The following is a 13647-nucleotide window of genomic DNA, read 5'->3' as shown; positions in this document are numbered from 1 at the left end:
GGTGTAATACACCGGTGAATGACACACATTCAGTATATCATATAGCGACAGACACTCCCAGTAATACATGGTCACAGCGTACTATGTTGCATACCGGTTAGTTACCCACACTCAGTACGGCTTACAGTGATTCACACTCCCAGGAATGCATGGTTACTGGGGTATGTTGCACCACACCGGTAAGAGACCCACACTCAGTATATCTTAGGATGACACACACTCTCAATAATGCATGGTTACTGGGGTATGGTGTTCCACACCGGTTAGTGAATCACAATCAGTATATCCTAAAGTGAGAGTCACTCCAAGTAATACATGGTCACTGTGGTATGGTGTTCTACACCAGTTAGTGACCCACACTCAGTACATCCTACAGTGATGCACACTCCCAGCAGTACATGGTCACTGGGGTACGGTGTTACCCACCGGTTGATGACCCTCGCTCAGTATATTCTGCAGTAACACACATTCCCAGTAACACACGGTCACTGGGGTACGGTGTTCGACACCGGTTGAGGATCCACACTCAGTGTATCCTACAGTAACACACACTCCCAGTAATACACGGTAACTGGGGTGCGGTGTTCCACACCGGTTAATGATCCACACTCAGTATATCCTACAGTGACAGACACTCCCAGTAATACATGGTCACTGGATACTATGTTGCAGACCGGTTAGTTACCCACACTCAGTATGGCCTACAGTGACACACACTCCCAGTAATGCATGGTTACTGGGGTATGGTGCACCACACTGGTAAGTGACCCACACTCAGTACATCCGACAGTTATTCAAACTCCCACTAACAAAAGGTCACCGGGGGACGGTGTTCCACACCGTTTACTGATCCACACTCAGCTTTTCCGACAGTGACAGTCACTTCCAGTAATACATGCTCACTGGGGTACAGCGTTCCACACCGGCTCGTGACCCACACTCAGTATATCTTACGATGACCAACATTCTCAGTAATACATGATCATTCGGGTACAGTGTTCCACACCGGTTAGTGAATCGCAATCAGTATATCCTACAGTGAGAGTCACTCCCAGTAATACATGGTCACTGTGGTATGGTGCTCCACACCAGTTAGTGTCCCACACTCAGTACATCCTGCAGTGATATACACTCCCAGAAATACATTGTCACTGGGGTACGGTATTACACACCGGTTGATGACCCACGCTCAGTATATCCTGCAGTAACACACATTCCCAGTAATACACGGTCACTGGGGTACGGTGTTCGACACCGGTTAAGGATCCACACTCAGTGCATCCTACAGTAACACACACTCCCAGTAATACACGGTCACTGGGGTGCGGTGTTCCACACCAGTTACTGATCCACAATCAGTATATCCTACAGTGACAGACACGGTCAGTAATACATGGTCACTGGGATACGTTGTTCCACACCGATTAGTGACCCACACTTAGTATATCCTACAGTGACACACATTCTCAGTAATACATGGTCACTGGCGTAGAGTGTTCCACACAGGTTAGTGATCCACACTCACTATAGCCTACATTAACAGATACACCAAGTTCTACATGGTCACTAGTGTACAGTGTTCCACACAATTTAGTGACCCACACTGAGCAGAACCTACAGTGACAGACATCCCAGCAATACATTGTCACATGGGCAGGTGTTCCACACCGTTTAGTTACCCACACTCAGCTTAACCTCCAGTGACAGTCACTCCCAGTATTGCATGGTCACTGGGATACAGTGATCCACACCGGTTAGTGACCCACATTCAGTATATCGCACAGTGATAGACACTCCCAGTAATACAATGTCACTGGAGAACAGCGTTCCAAACCGGATCATGACCCACACTCAGTGTATTCTACATTGACACATACTCCCAGTAATACATGGCATTTGGGGTATGGTGTTCCACACGGGTTAGTGAATCGCAATCCGTATATCCTACAGAAACACACACACCCAATAATACATTAGCACTGGTGTATGGTGTTCCACACCGGTTAGTCACCCTCACTCAGTACATCCAACAGCGACAGTCACTCCCAGTATTACATGGTCACTGTGGTATGGTTTTCCTCACCAGTTATTGACCCACACTCAGTATATCCTACAGTTACACACACTCACAGCAATACATGATCACTGGAATACAGTGTTCCATACCGGCTAGTGACCCACGCTGCGTATAATATTGACACATACTCCCAAAAATACATGGTCACTGGTGTACGCTGTTCCACACAGGTTACTGACCCAAAATCAATTTATCCTACAGTGACAGACACACCCAATAATAGATGGTCACTGGGGTACGGTGATGCACACCGGTTAGTGACCCACACTCACAATATCCGACAATGACAAACATCCATGTAATATATGGTCACTGGGGTACAGTGTTCGTTACCGGTTACTGACCCACATTCAGTATATCCTACATGACAGACACCCCAGTAATATATAGTAACTGGGATAAGGCTTTCCACAAAGGTTAGTAACCCACACTCAGGATATTCTACAGTGACACACACTCCTACTATTGCATGGTCACTGGGGTATGGTGCTCCACACCGGTTAGTGAGTCACACTCAGTATATCCGACACTGACTCAAGCTCCCAGTAATACAAGGTCAACGGAGGACGGTGTATCACACCGGTTAGTGACCCACGCTCAGTATATCCTGCACTGACATGGTCAGTTTTACAGTTTTCCACACGGATTAGTGACCCACACTCAGTTTATCCTACAGTGACACACACTCCCATTAATTCATGGTCACTGGGGTGCGGTGTTCCACACGGATTAGTGTCCCACACTCAGTATACCCTACAGTGACACATACTTCCAGTAATGCACGGTCACTGGGATACAGTGTTCCACACAGTGTAGTGACACACAGAGCAGAACCTACAGTGACAGACACTCCCAGCAATACATGGTAACTGGGATACACTGATCCACACTGGTTAGTGACACACATTCAGTATATCGTACAGTGATATACAATCCCAGTAATACATGGTCACTGGGGAAGAGCGTTGCACACCGGCTCGTGACCCACACTCAGTATATCCTACATTGACACACACTCCCAGCAATACATGGTTATTGGGGTATGGTGTTCCACACCGGTTAGTGAATCACAATCAGTATATCCGACAGTAACACACGCTCCCATTAATTCATGGTCACTCAAGTGCGGTTTTCCACACGGATTAGTGACTCACGCTCAGTATATCCTACAGTGAACACACACTCCCAGTAATACATGGTCACTGGCGTACAGTGTTCCACACAGGTTAGTGACCCACACTCAGTTTATCCTACAGTGTCAGACACTCCCAGTAATGCATGGTCACTGGAATATAGTGTTCCCCATAGTTTAGTGACCACACTGAGAAGATCCTACAGTGACAGGCACTCCCAGCAATACATGGTCACTGGGATACAGTGATCGTCACCGGTTAGTGACCCAAATTCAGTATATCGTACAGTGATGGACACTCCCAGTAATACATGGTCACTGGGGAAGTGCGTTGCACACCAGCTCGTGACCCACACTCAGTATATCCAACATTGACACACACTCCTAGTAATACATGGTTATTGGGGTATGGTGTTCCACACCGGTTAGTGAATCACAATCAGTATATCCTACATTGAAACACACTCCCACGAATGAATGGTCACTGGGGTGTGGTGCTCCACACAGGTTAGTGACCCACACTCAGTATATCGTACAGTGACAGACACTCCCATTAATACATGGTCACTGGGATACAGTGTTCCGTACAGGTTAGTGACCCACACTCAGTATATCCTACAGTGACAGATGCTCCCAGTAATACATGTCACTGGTGTACAGTGTTCCACACCGGTTACTGATCCACACTCAGTATATCCTACAGTGACAGTCTCTCCCAGTATTACATGGTCACTGTGGTATGTTGTTGAACACCAGTTAGGAATTCACACTCAGTATATTCTACAATAACACACACTCCTAGTAATACACGGTCACTGTGGTATGGTGTTACAAACCGGTTCGTGACCCACGCTCAGTATATCCTACAGTAACACACACTCCCAGTAATACATGGTCACTGTTGTATAGTGTTCCACAGCGGTTAGTGATCCACACTCAGTATATCCTACAGTGACACACACTCCCAGCAATATATGATCACTGGAATACAGTGTTCCACACCGGCTAGTAACCCAGGCTCCATATAATACTGATACACACTTCCAATAATACATGGTCACTGTTGTACAGTGTTCCGCACCGGTTAGTGACCCACTGTCAGTATATCCGACAGTGACATACACTCCCAGGAATGCATGGTCACTGGGGTATGATGCTCCACACAGGTTAGTGACCCACTGTCAGTATATCCGACAGTGACAGACACTCCCAGTAATGCATGGTCACTGGGATATAGCGTTCCCCACAGTTGAGTAACCCACACTGAGCAGAATCTACAGTGACAGACTCTCCCAGCAAAAGATGGTCACTGGGATACAGTGAACCACAACCGGTTAGCGACCCATATTCAGTATATCGTACAGTGATAGACACTCCCAGTAATACACAGTCACTGGGGAAGAGCGTTGCACACCGGCTCGTGACACACACTCAGTATATCCTACATTGACACACACTCGCAGTAATACATGGTCATTGGTGTATGGTGTTCCACACCGGGTAATTAATCACAGTCAGTATATCCTACAGTAACACACACTCCCATTAATTCATGGTCACTGAAGTGTGGTGCTCCACACGGATTAGTGACCCACATTCTGTGCATCCTACAGTGAACACACACTCCCTGTCATACAGGGTCACTGGCGTACAGTGTTCCATACAGGTTAGTGACCCACACTCAGTTTATCCTACATTAACAGACACACCCAGTAATATATGGTAACTGAGAACGTGTTCCACACTGGTTTGGGACCCACACTCAGTATATCCCACAATGACACACACTCCCAGTAATGCATGGTCACTGGGGTATGGTGCTCCACACAGGGTAGTGACCCACACTCAGTATATCCTACAGTGACACACACTCCCAGTAATGCATGGTCACTGGGGTATGGTGCTCCACACAGGGTAGTGACCCACACTCAGTATATCCCACAGTGACACACACTCCCAGTAATGCATGGTCACTGGGGTATGGTGCTCCACACAGGGTAGCGACCCACACTCAGTATATCCCACAGTGACACACACTCCCATTAATACATGGTCACTGGGATACAGTGTTCTGTACAGGTTGTGATCCACAGTCACTAAATCCTACAGTGACAGATACTCCCAGTAATACATGTTCATTGGTGTACAGTGTTCCACATCGGTTTGTCACCCACACTCAGTATATCCTAAGTGACAGTTACTCCCAGTATTACATGGTCACTGTGGTATGTTGTTCCACACCAGTTAGGAATCCACACTCAGTAACACACACTCCCAGTATTACACGGTCACTGTGGTATGGTGTTCCAAACCGTTTAGTAACCGAAGCTCAGTATTTCCTACAGTAAGCCATACTCCCAGTAACACATGGTCACTGTGGTATGGTGTTCGACAGCGGTTAGTGATCCACACTCAGTATAACCTACAGTGACACACACTCCCAGCAATACATGATCACTGGAATACAGTGTTCCACACTGGCTCGTGACCCACGCTCCGTATGATAGTGACACATACTTCCAATAATACATGGTCACTGGTGTACGGTGTTCCACACCGGTTAGTGACCCACACTCAGTATACCCCACAGTGACAGACACTCCCAGTATGGTATAGTCACAGGGGTACGGTTTTCAACACCGCTGAGTGACCCACATTGATTACATCCGAGAGTGACACCATCAACCAGAAATACATGGTCACTGGGATACGGTGTTCCACACGGATTAGTGACCCACACTCAGTATATCCTACAGTGACACATACTCCCAGTAATTCATGATCACTGGGGTACAGTGTTCCACACAGGTTAGTAACACACACTCAGTATATTCTACAGTGACAGACACACCCAATATTACATGGTCACTGGGGTACGGTGTTCCACACGGGTTCGTGACCCAGACTCAGCACATCCTACAATGAGACACACTGCCAGTAATACATGGTCACTTGGGTACGGTGTTCCACACCTGTTAGTGACCCACATTCAATATATCCTACAGTATCATACACACCCACTCTTACATGGTCACTTGGGTACGGTGATCCACCTTGGTTAGTGACCCACACTCAGTATATCCAACAGTGACACACACTGCCATAATACATGGTCACTGGGATACAGTTTTCCATACCAGTTGGTGACCCACACTCAGCATATCCTACAGTGAGACACACTACCAGTAATACATGATCACTTGGGTACGATGTTCCACAACTGTTCGTTACCCACACTCAATATATCCTACAATGACAGATATCCCTGCAATACATGTTCACTGGGGTACAGTGTTTCATACCGATTACTGTCCACACTCAGTATATGCTACATGGCAGACACTCCCAGTAATATATGTTCACTGGGGTACAGTGTTCCACACCGGTTTCTGCCCCCACTCAGTATATCATACAGTTACACACACTCCCATAATACATGGTCACTGGGGTATGGTGTTCCACACTGTTTCGTGACCTACACTCAGTATTTCCTACAGTTACAGACACTCCCAATAATACATGGTCATTGGTGTACAGTGTTCCACACCGGTTACTGACCCACACTCAGTATATCCTACAGTGACACACACACCCAGTAATACATATTCGCTGGGGTACAGTGTTCCACACCGGTTAGTCACCCACACTCAGTATACCCCACAGTGACAGACACTCCCAGTATGGTGTAGTCACAGGGGTACGGTTTTCAACACCGCTGAGTGACCCACACTGATTACATCCGAGAGTGACACCTACCACCAGAAATACATGGTCACTGGGATACGGTGTTCCACACGGATTAGTGACCCACACTCAGTATATCCTACAGTGACACATATTCCCAGTAATTCATGATCACTGGGGTAGAGTGTTCCACACAGGTTAGTAACACACACTCAGTATATTCTACAGTGACAGACACACCCAGTATTACATGGTCACTGGGGTACGGTGTTCCACACGGGTTAGTGACCCAGACTCAGCACATCCTACAATGAGACACACTGCCACTAATACATGGTCACTTGGGTACGGTGTTCCACACCTGTTAGTGACCCACATTCAATATATCCTACAGTATCATACACACCCACTCTTACATGGTCACTTGGGTACGGTGATCCACCTTGGTTAGTGACCCACACTCAGTATATCCAACAGTGACACACACTGCCATAATACATGGTTACTGGGATACAGTTTTCCATACCAGTTGGTGACCCACACTCAGCATATCCTACAGTGAGACACACTACCAGTAATACATGATCACTTGGGTACGATGTTCCACGACTGTTCGGTACCCACACTCAATATATCCTACAATGACAGATATCCCTGTAATACATGTTCACTGGGGTACAGTGTTTCATACCCATTACTGTCCACACTCGGTATATGCTACATGACAGACACTCCCAGTAATATATGTTCACTGGGGTACAGTGTTCCACACCGGTTTCTGCCCCACTCAGTATATCATACAGTTACACACACTCCCATAAAACATGGACACTGGGGTATGGTGTTCCACACTGTTTCGTGACCTACACTCAGTATTTCCTACAGTTACAGACACTCCCAGTAATACATGGACATTGGTGTACAGTGTTCCACACCGGTTACTGACCCACACTCAGTATATCCTACAGTGACACACACACCCAGTAATACATATTCGCTGGGGTACAGTGTTCCACACCGGTTAGTGACCCACACTCATTATTTCCTATAATGACACAAACTCCCAATAATACATGATCACTGGGCAAAGGTGTTCCACACCGGTTAGTGAATCACACTCAGTATATCTTACAGTGATCAACAGTCCAATTAATACATGGTCAATAGGTACGGTGGTCCATAACGTTTAGTGACACATACTCAGTATATACAACAGTGACGGGCACTCCCAGTCATGTATGGTCACTAGGGTACGGTGTTCCACACCGGCTGGTGAACCACACTCAGTCTATCCTACAGTGAGAGACACTTTCACTAATACATGGTCACTGGGGTACAGTGTTCCACACCAGTCAGTGACCGATACTCAATATATCCTACAGAGACAGACACTCCCAGTAATACATTGTATCTGGGGTACAGTGTTGCTCACCGTTTCGTGACCCACACGCAGTATATCCTACAGTGACATACACTATCAGTAATAAAAGGTCACTGGGGTACGGTGGTCTACACCGGTTACTGACCCACACTTTGTATATACTACAGTGACTCACACTCCCATTATAGAAGGCACTGAGATATGGTGTTCCACACGATTGGTGACTCACATTAAGCATATCCATCTGTGAAAGAAACACAGAGTAATACATGGTCACTGGGGTGCGGTGGTCAACACCGGTTCTGATCCACACTGAGTATATCCAACAGTGACACACTCTCTCAGTTACATGGTCACTCGGGTACGGTTCCACTCACTGGTTACTGACCCACACTCAGCATATCCTGCATGACACACACTCCAAGTAATACATGGTCACTGGGTAACGGTGTTCCACATTGGTTAGTGACCCACACTGAGTATATCCTACAGTGACAGACACTCCCAGTAATACATGGTCAATGGGGTACGGTGCTCCATAACTGTTAGTGACCCACACTCAGTATATCCTGAAGTGACAGACACACGCAGTGACACATGGTCACTGCAGTAGGGTGTTCCACACCGATTCGTGAAACAAACTCACTATATAATACTGTGACAGACACTCCCAGTAATACATGGTAACTTGGGTAAGGTATTCCACACTGGTGAGTGACCCATTCTCAGTATATCCTACAGTGACACACACTCCCAGTCATACATGGTCACTGGGGTACAGTGTTCAACACCGGTTATTTATCCACACTCAGTATATCCTACAGTGATAGACACTCCCAGTAATACATGTTTACTGGGACACGGTGTTCCACACTGGTTAGTGACCACACTCAGTATATCCAACAGTTAAACATACTCCCAGTAATACATGGTCACTGGGATACGGTGTTCCACACCGATTAGTGAACCACACTGAGTATATCTGACAGTGACAGACACTTGCAATAACACATGGTGACTGGGTTACGGTGTTCCACACCGGTAAGTGACCCACACTCAGTATCTCATACATCGAAACCCACTCCTAGTAATACATGGTTATTGTGATAGGGTGTTCCACACCGGTTATTGAACCACAATCAGTGTTTCCGACAGAGCCACACACTGCCAGTAATACATGGTCACTGGTGTATGGTGTTCCACACCGGTTAGTTACACACACTTCGTATATCCTAAAGTGACTGACACTCCCAGGAAAACATGGTCACTGGGGTACTTTGTTCCACACTGATTCGTTACCCACACTCAATACATCATACAGCGACATAAATTGCCTGTAATAAATGGTCACTGGAGTACAGTATTCCGCACCAGTTAGTGACCCACACTGAATATATCCAAGAGTGACACACACTCCCAGTAATACATGGTCACTGGGGTACGGTGTTCCACAGCGGTTAGTGACCCGCACTTAGTTTATCCCACAGTGACACACACTCCCATAATACATGGTCATTGGGGTACTGTGTTACACACCATTTGGTGACTCACATTCAGTAGATGCTACAGTGACAGACACTCTCAATACTACATGGTCACTGGCGTACAGTGTTTCAGACAGGTTAGTGATCCACACTCAGTATATCCAAGAGTGAAACACACTCCCAGTAATACATGGTCACTGGGGTACGGTGTTCCACACTGGTTAGTGACCCACACTCAGTGTATCCTACAGTGACAGACACTCCCAGTAACACATGGCACTGTGATATGGTGTTCCACACCGATAGTAAAACACATTCAGTATATCCTGCAGTGATACACACTCACAGTTATACATATTCACTGGTGTTATGTGTTCCACAACGGTTACTGACCCACTTTGAGTATATCCTACAACGACACAACTCCCATTATTACATGGTCACTGGAGTAAAGTGTTCCACACCCGTTAGTGATCCACACTCAGTAGATCCTACAGTGACACACACTCCCAGTAATGCATATTCACTACGGTACAGTGTTCCACACTGGTTAGTGATCCACACTGAGTATATCCAAGAGTGACACACACTCCCGGTAATATATGGACACGGGGCTACAATATTCCACACCGGTTAGTGACGCACACTCAGCATATCCTACAGTGATAGAAACTCCCTGTAATACATGGTCACTGCAATACAGTTTTCCGCAATGGTTAGTGATCCACACTGATTATGTCCAACAGTGACACACACTCCCAGTAATACATGGTCACTGGGGTACAGTGTTCCACACTGGTTAGTGACCCACACTCAGTATATCCTACAGTGACACACACTCCCAGTAATATATGATCACTGGCATACAGTGTTACCCACCGCTTATTGACCCACACTTAGCATATCCCACAATGACACACACTCCCATAATACATGGTCACTGGGGTACGGTGTTCCACATCGGTTAGCGACCCACATTCTGTATATCGCAGTGACAGACACTCTCAATAATATATGGTTACTGGGGTATGGTGTTTCACACTGGTTAGTGACGCACTCAGCATTTCCTAGTTTGACACACACTCCCAGTAATACATGGATACTGGGGTACAGAGTTCCACACTGATTAGTGACCCACACTCAGTATAGCCTACAATGACAGACACTCCCAGTAACACTTGGTCACTGGCGTATGGTGTTCCACACCGGTTCCTGACACACACTGTGTATATCCTAGATGCGCAGACACTCCCAGTAATACATGGTCAAAGGGGACGGTGTTCCACACTGGTTTGTGACCCACACTCAGTACATCCTACAGTGACACACACTCCCAGCAATACATCGTTACTGGGACATGGTATTCCACACGGGTTAGTGACCCTCACTCAGTATATCCTACACTGACACACACTCCCAGTAATACATGGTCACTGTGGTGCAATGGTCCACACGCGTTAGGGACCCATACTAAGTAGGTCGGACAGTGACACACTCTCCCGTTAATACATGGTCACTGCGGTATGGTGTTACACACCGGTTAGTGACCCACACTCAGTATATCCTACAGTGGCACACACTTCCTGTAATATATGGTCACTGGGGTACGGTGTTCCACATCGGTTCGTGACCCACATTCAGTATAACCTGCAGTGAAAGACACTCTCAATAATACATGGTCACTGGGGTATGGAAGATTCACACCTATTAGTGACCCACAATCAGCATATCCTAAATTAACACGCACTCCCAGTAATACATAGACACTGGGGTACAGTATTCCACACTGATTAATGACCCATACTCAGTATCTCCGACAATGTCAGACACTCCCAGTAACACATTGTCACAGGGTTTCTGTGTTCCACACCGATTAGTGACCACACTCAGGATATCCTACATTGGCACACACCTCTTTTAATACGAGACAAAATTAACCAATTAAGGCAAGTGGCCCCCAATCTGGGGGACACTACAAACATTTTTCAACTGCCCTTTGTTTGTTTTTTCGGGGGGTTATTTGACTTTTTTTTGTTGTTTTTTTTAGCGCAATAAAATCATAAATATTTACAAGTGGACACTATAAAAGGGGAGGGGCACACTAAAAACCACGGCAATTAAAGCAAATTAAACTTTAAAACGTAAAATTAAATTAAAATATGATTGCCGGGCGGGATGATGTACTCCAGTCCCTCCGGCGCCCAACTCTCGCGGAATGCCGCGAGCGCACCAGTGGCCACCGCGTGCTCCATCTCCAAGGACATCCTGGCCCGGATGTAGGCACGGAAGAGAGGCAGGCAGTCAGGCTGAACGACTCCCTCGGCCGCCCGCTATCTGGACCAGCAGATGGCACCCTTGGCCGTGCCAAGGAGCAGTCCTACGGAGACAGTGGCACACATTCCCACTAATACATGATCACTGGCGACCAGCGTTCCACTCTGATTTGTGACCAACACTCAGTATATCCGACAATGACAGACACAACCAGTCATACATGATCATTGGGGGACGATGTTCCGAACCGATTAATGACCCACACTCAGTATATCCTACAATGATAGGTACTCCCTCAAAGACATTGTCATCTATCAAACTAATACAGTCCCTCAAACTAACACAGTCACTCAAACTAATACAGTCCATCAAACTAATACAGCCCCTCAAACTAATACAGTCCCCCAGACTAATACAGTCCATCAAACTAATACAGTCCATCAAACTAATACAGATCCACAAACTAATACAGTCCAGCAAACTACTACAGTCCACCAAACTAACACAGTTCCTCAAATTAATACAGTCCTTCAAACTAATACACTCCATCAAACTAACACAGTTCCTCAAATTAATACAGTCCTTCAAACTAATACACTCCATCAAACTAATACAGTTCCTCAAACTAATATAATCCATCAAACTAACACAGTCTCTAAAATTAATACAGTCCCTCAAACTAATACAGTCCATGAAACTAATACAGTTCTTCAAACTAATAAATTTCATCAAACGAATACAGTCCATTAAACGAATACAGTCCATCAAACTAATACAGCCCCTCAAACTAATACAATCCCCCAGACTAATACAGTCCATCAAACTAATACAGTCCATCAAACTACTACAGTCCACCAAACTAACACAGTCCCTCAAATTAATACAGTCCCTCAAACTAATACACTCCATCAAACTAATACATTCCCTCAAACTAATACAGTCCATCAAACGAATACAGTCCCTCAAACTAATACAGTCCCTCAAACTAATACAGTCCATCAAACTAATACAGTCCCTCAAACTAATACAGTCCATCAAACTAACACAGTCCCTCAAATTAATACAGTCCCTCAAACTAATACAGTCCCTCAAACAAGTACAGTCCATCAAACTAACACAGTCTCTCAAATTAATACAGTCCCTCAAACTAATACAGTCCATCAAACTAATACAGTCCTTCAAACTAATACATTTCATCAAACGAATACAGTCCATCAAACGAATACAGTCCCTCAAACTAATACAGTCCCTCAAACTAATACAGTCCATCAAACTAATACAGTCCATCAAACTAATACAGTCCCTCAAACTAATACAGCCCCTCAAACTGATACAGACCCTCAAAATAATACAGGCCTTCACACTATTAAATGTGCCACTAACTTTGAGAATCACAGAATAAGGGAATGGTTACAGTACGGAAGCACCACATTCGGACCGTAGAGATCATGCCAACTCTCAAATACTCCCACCCGCCCTGTCATTTACCCGCAGCTGTGCAATTTTATACTTCCGGATACTTATCCAACTCCGTTTTGAAAAATAAGATTGAGTGTGCCTCCACCGCCATTTTAAGCTGCGTATTCCAGATTCTAACCTCTTGCTGAGGAATTGC

This window comes from Pristiophorus japonicus, unplaced genomic scaffold (genome assembly GCF_044704955.1).
Source record: "Pristiophorus japonicus isolate sPriJap1 unplaced genomic scaffold, sPriJap1.hap1 HAP1_SCAFFOLD_29, whole genome shotgun sequence".
NCBI lineage: Eukaryota > Metazoa > Chordata > Chondrichthyes > Pristiophoridae > Pristiophorus > Pristiophorus japonicus.
Note: the sequence above shows the minus strand (reverse complement) of the source record.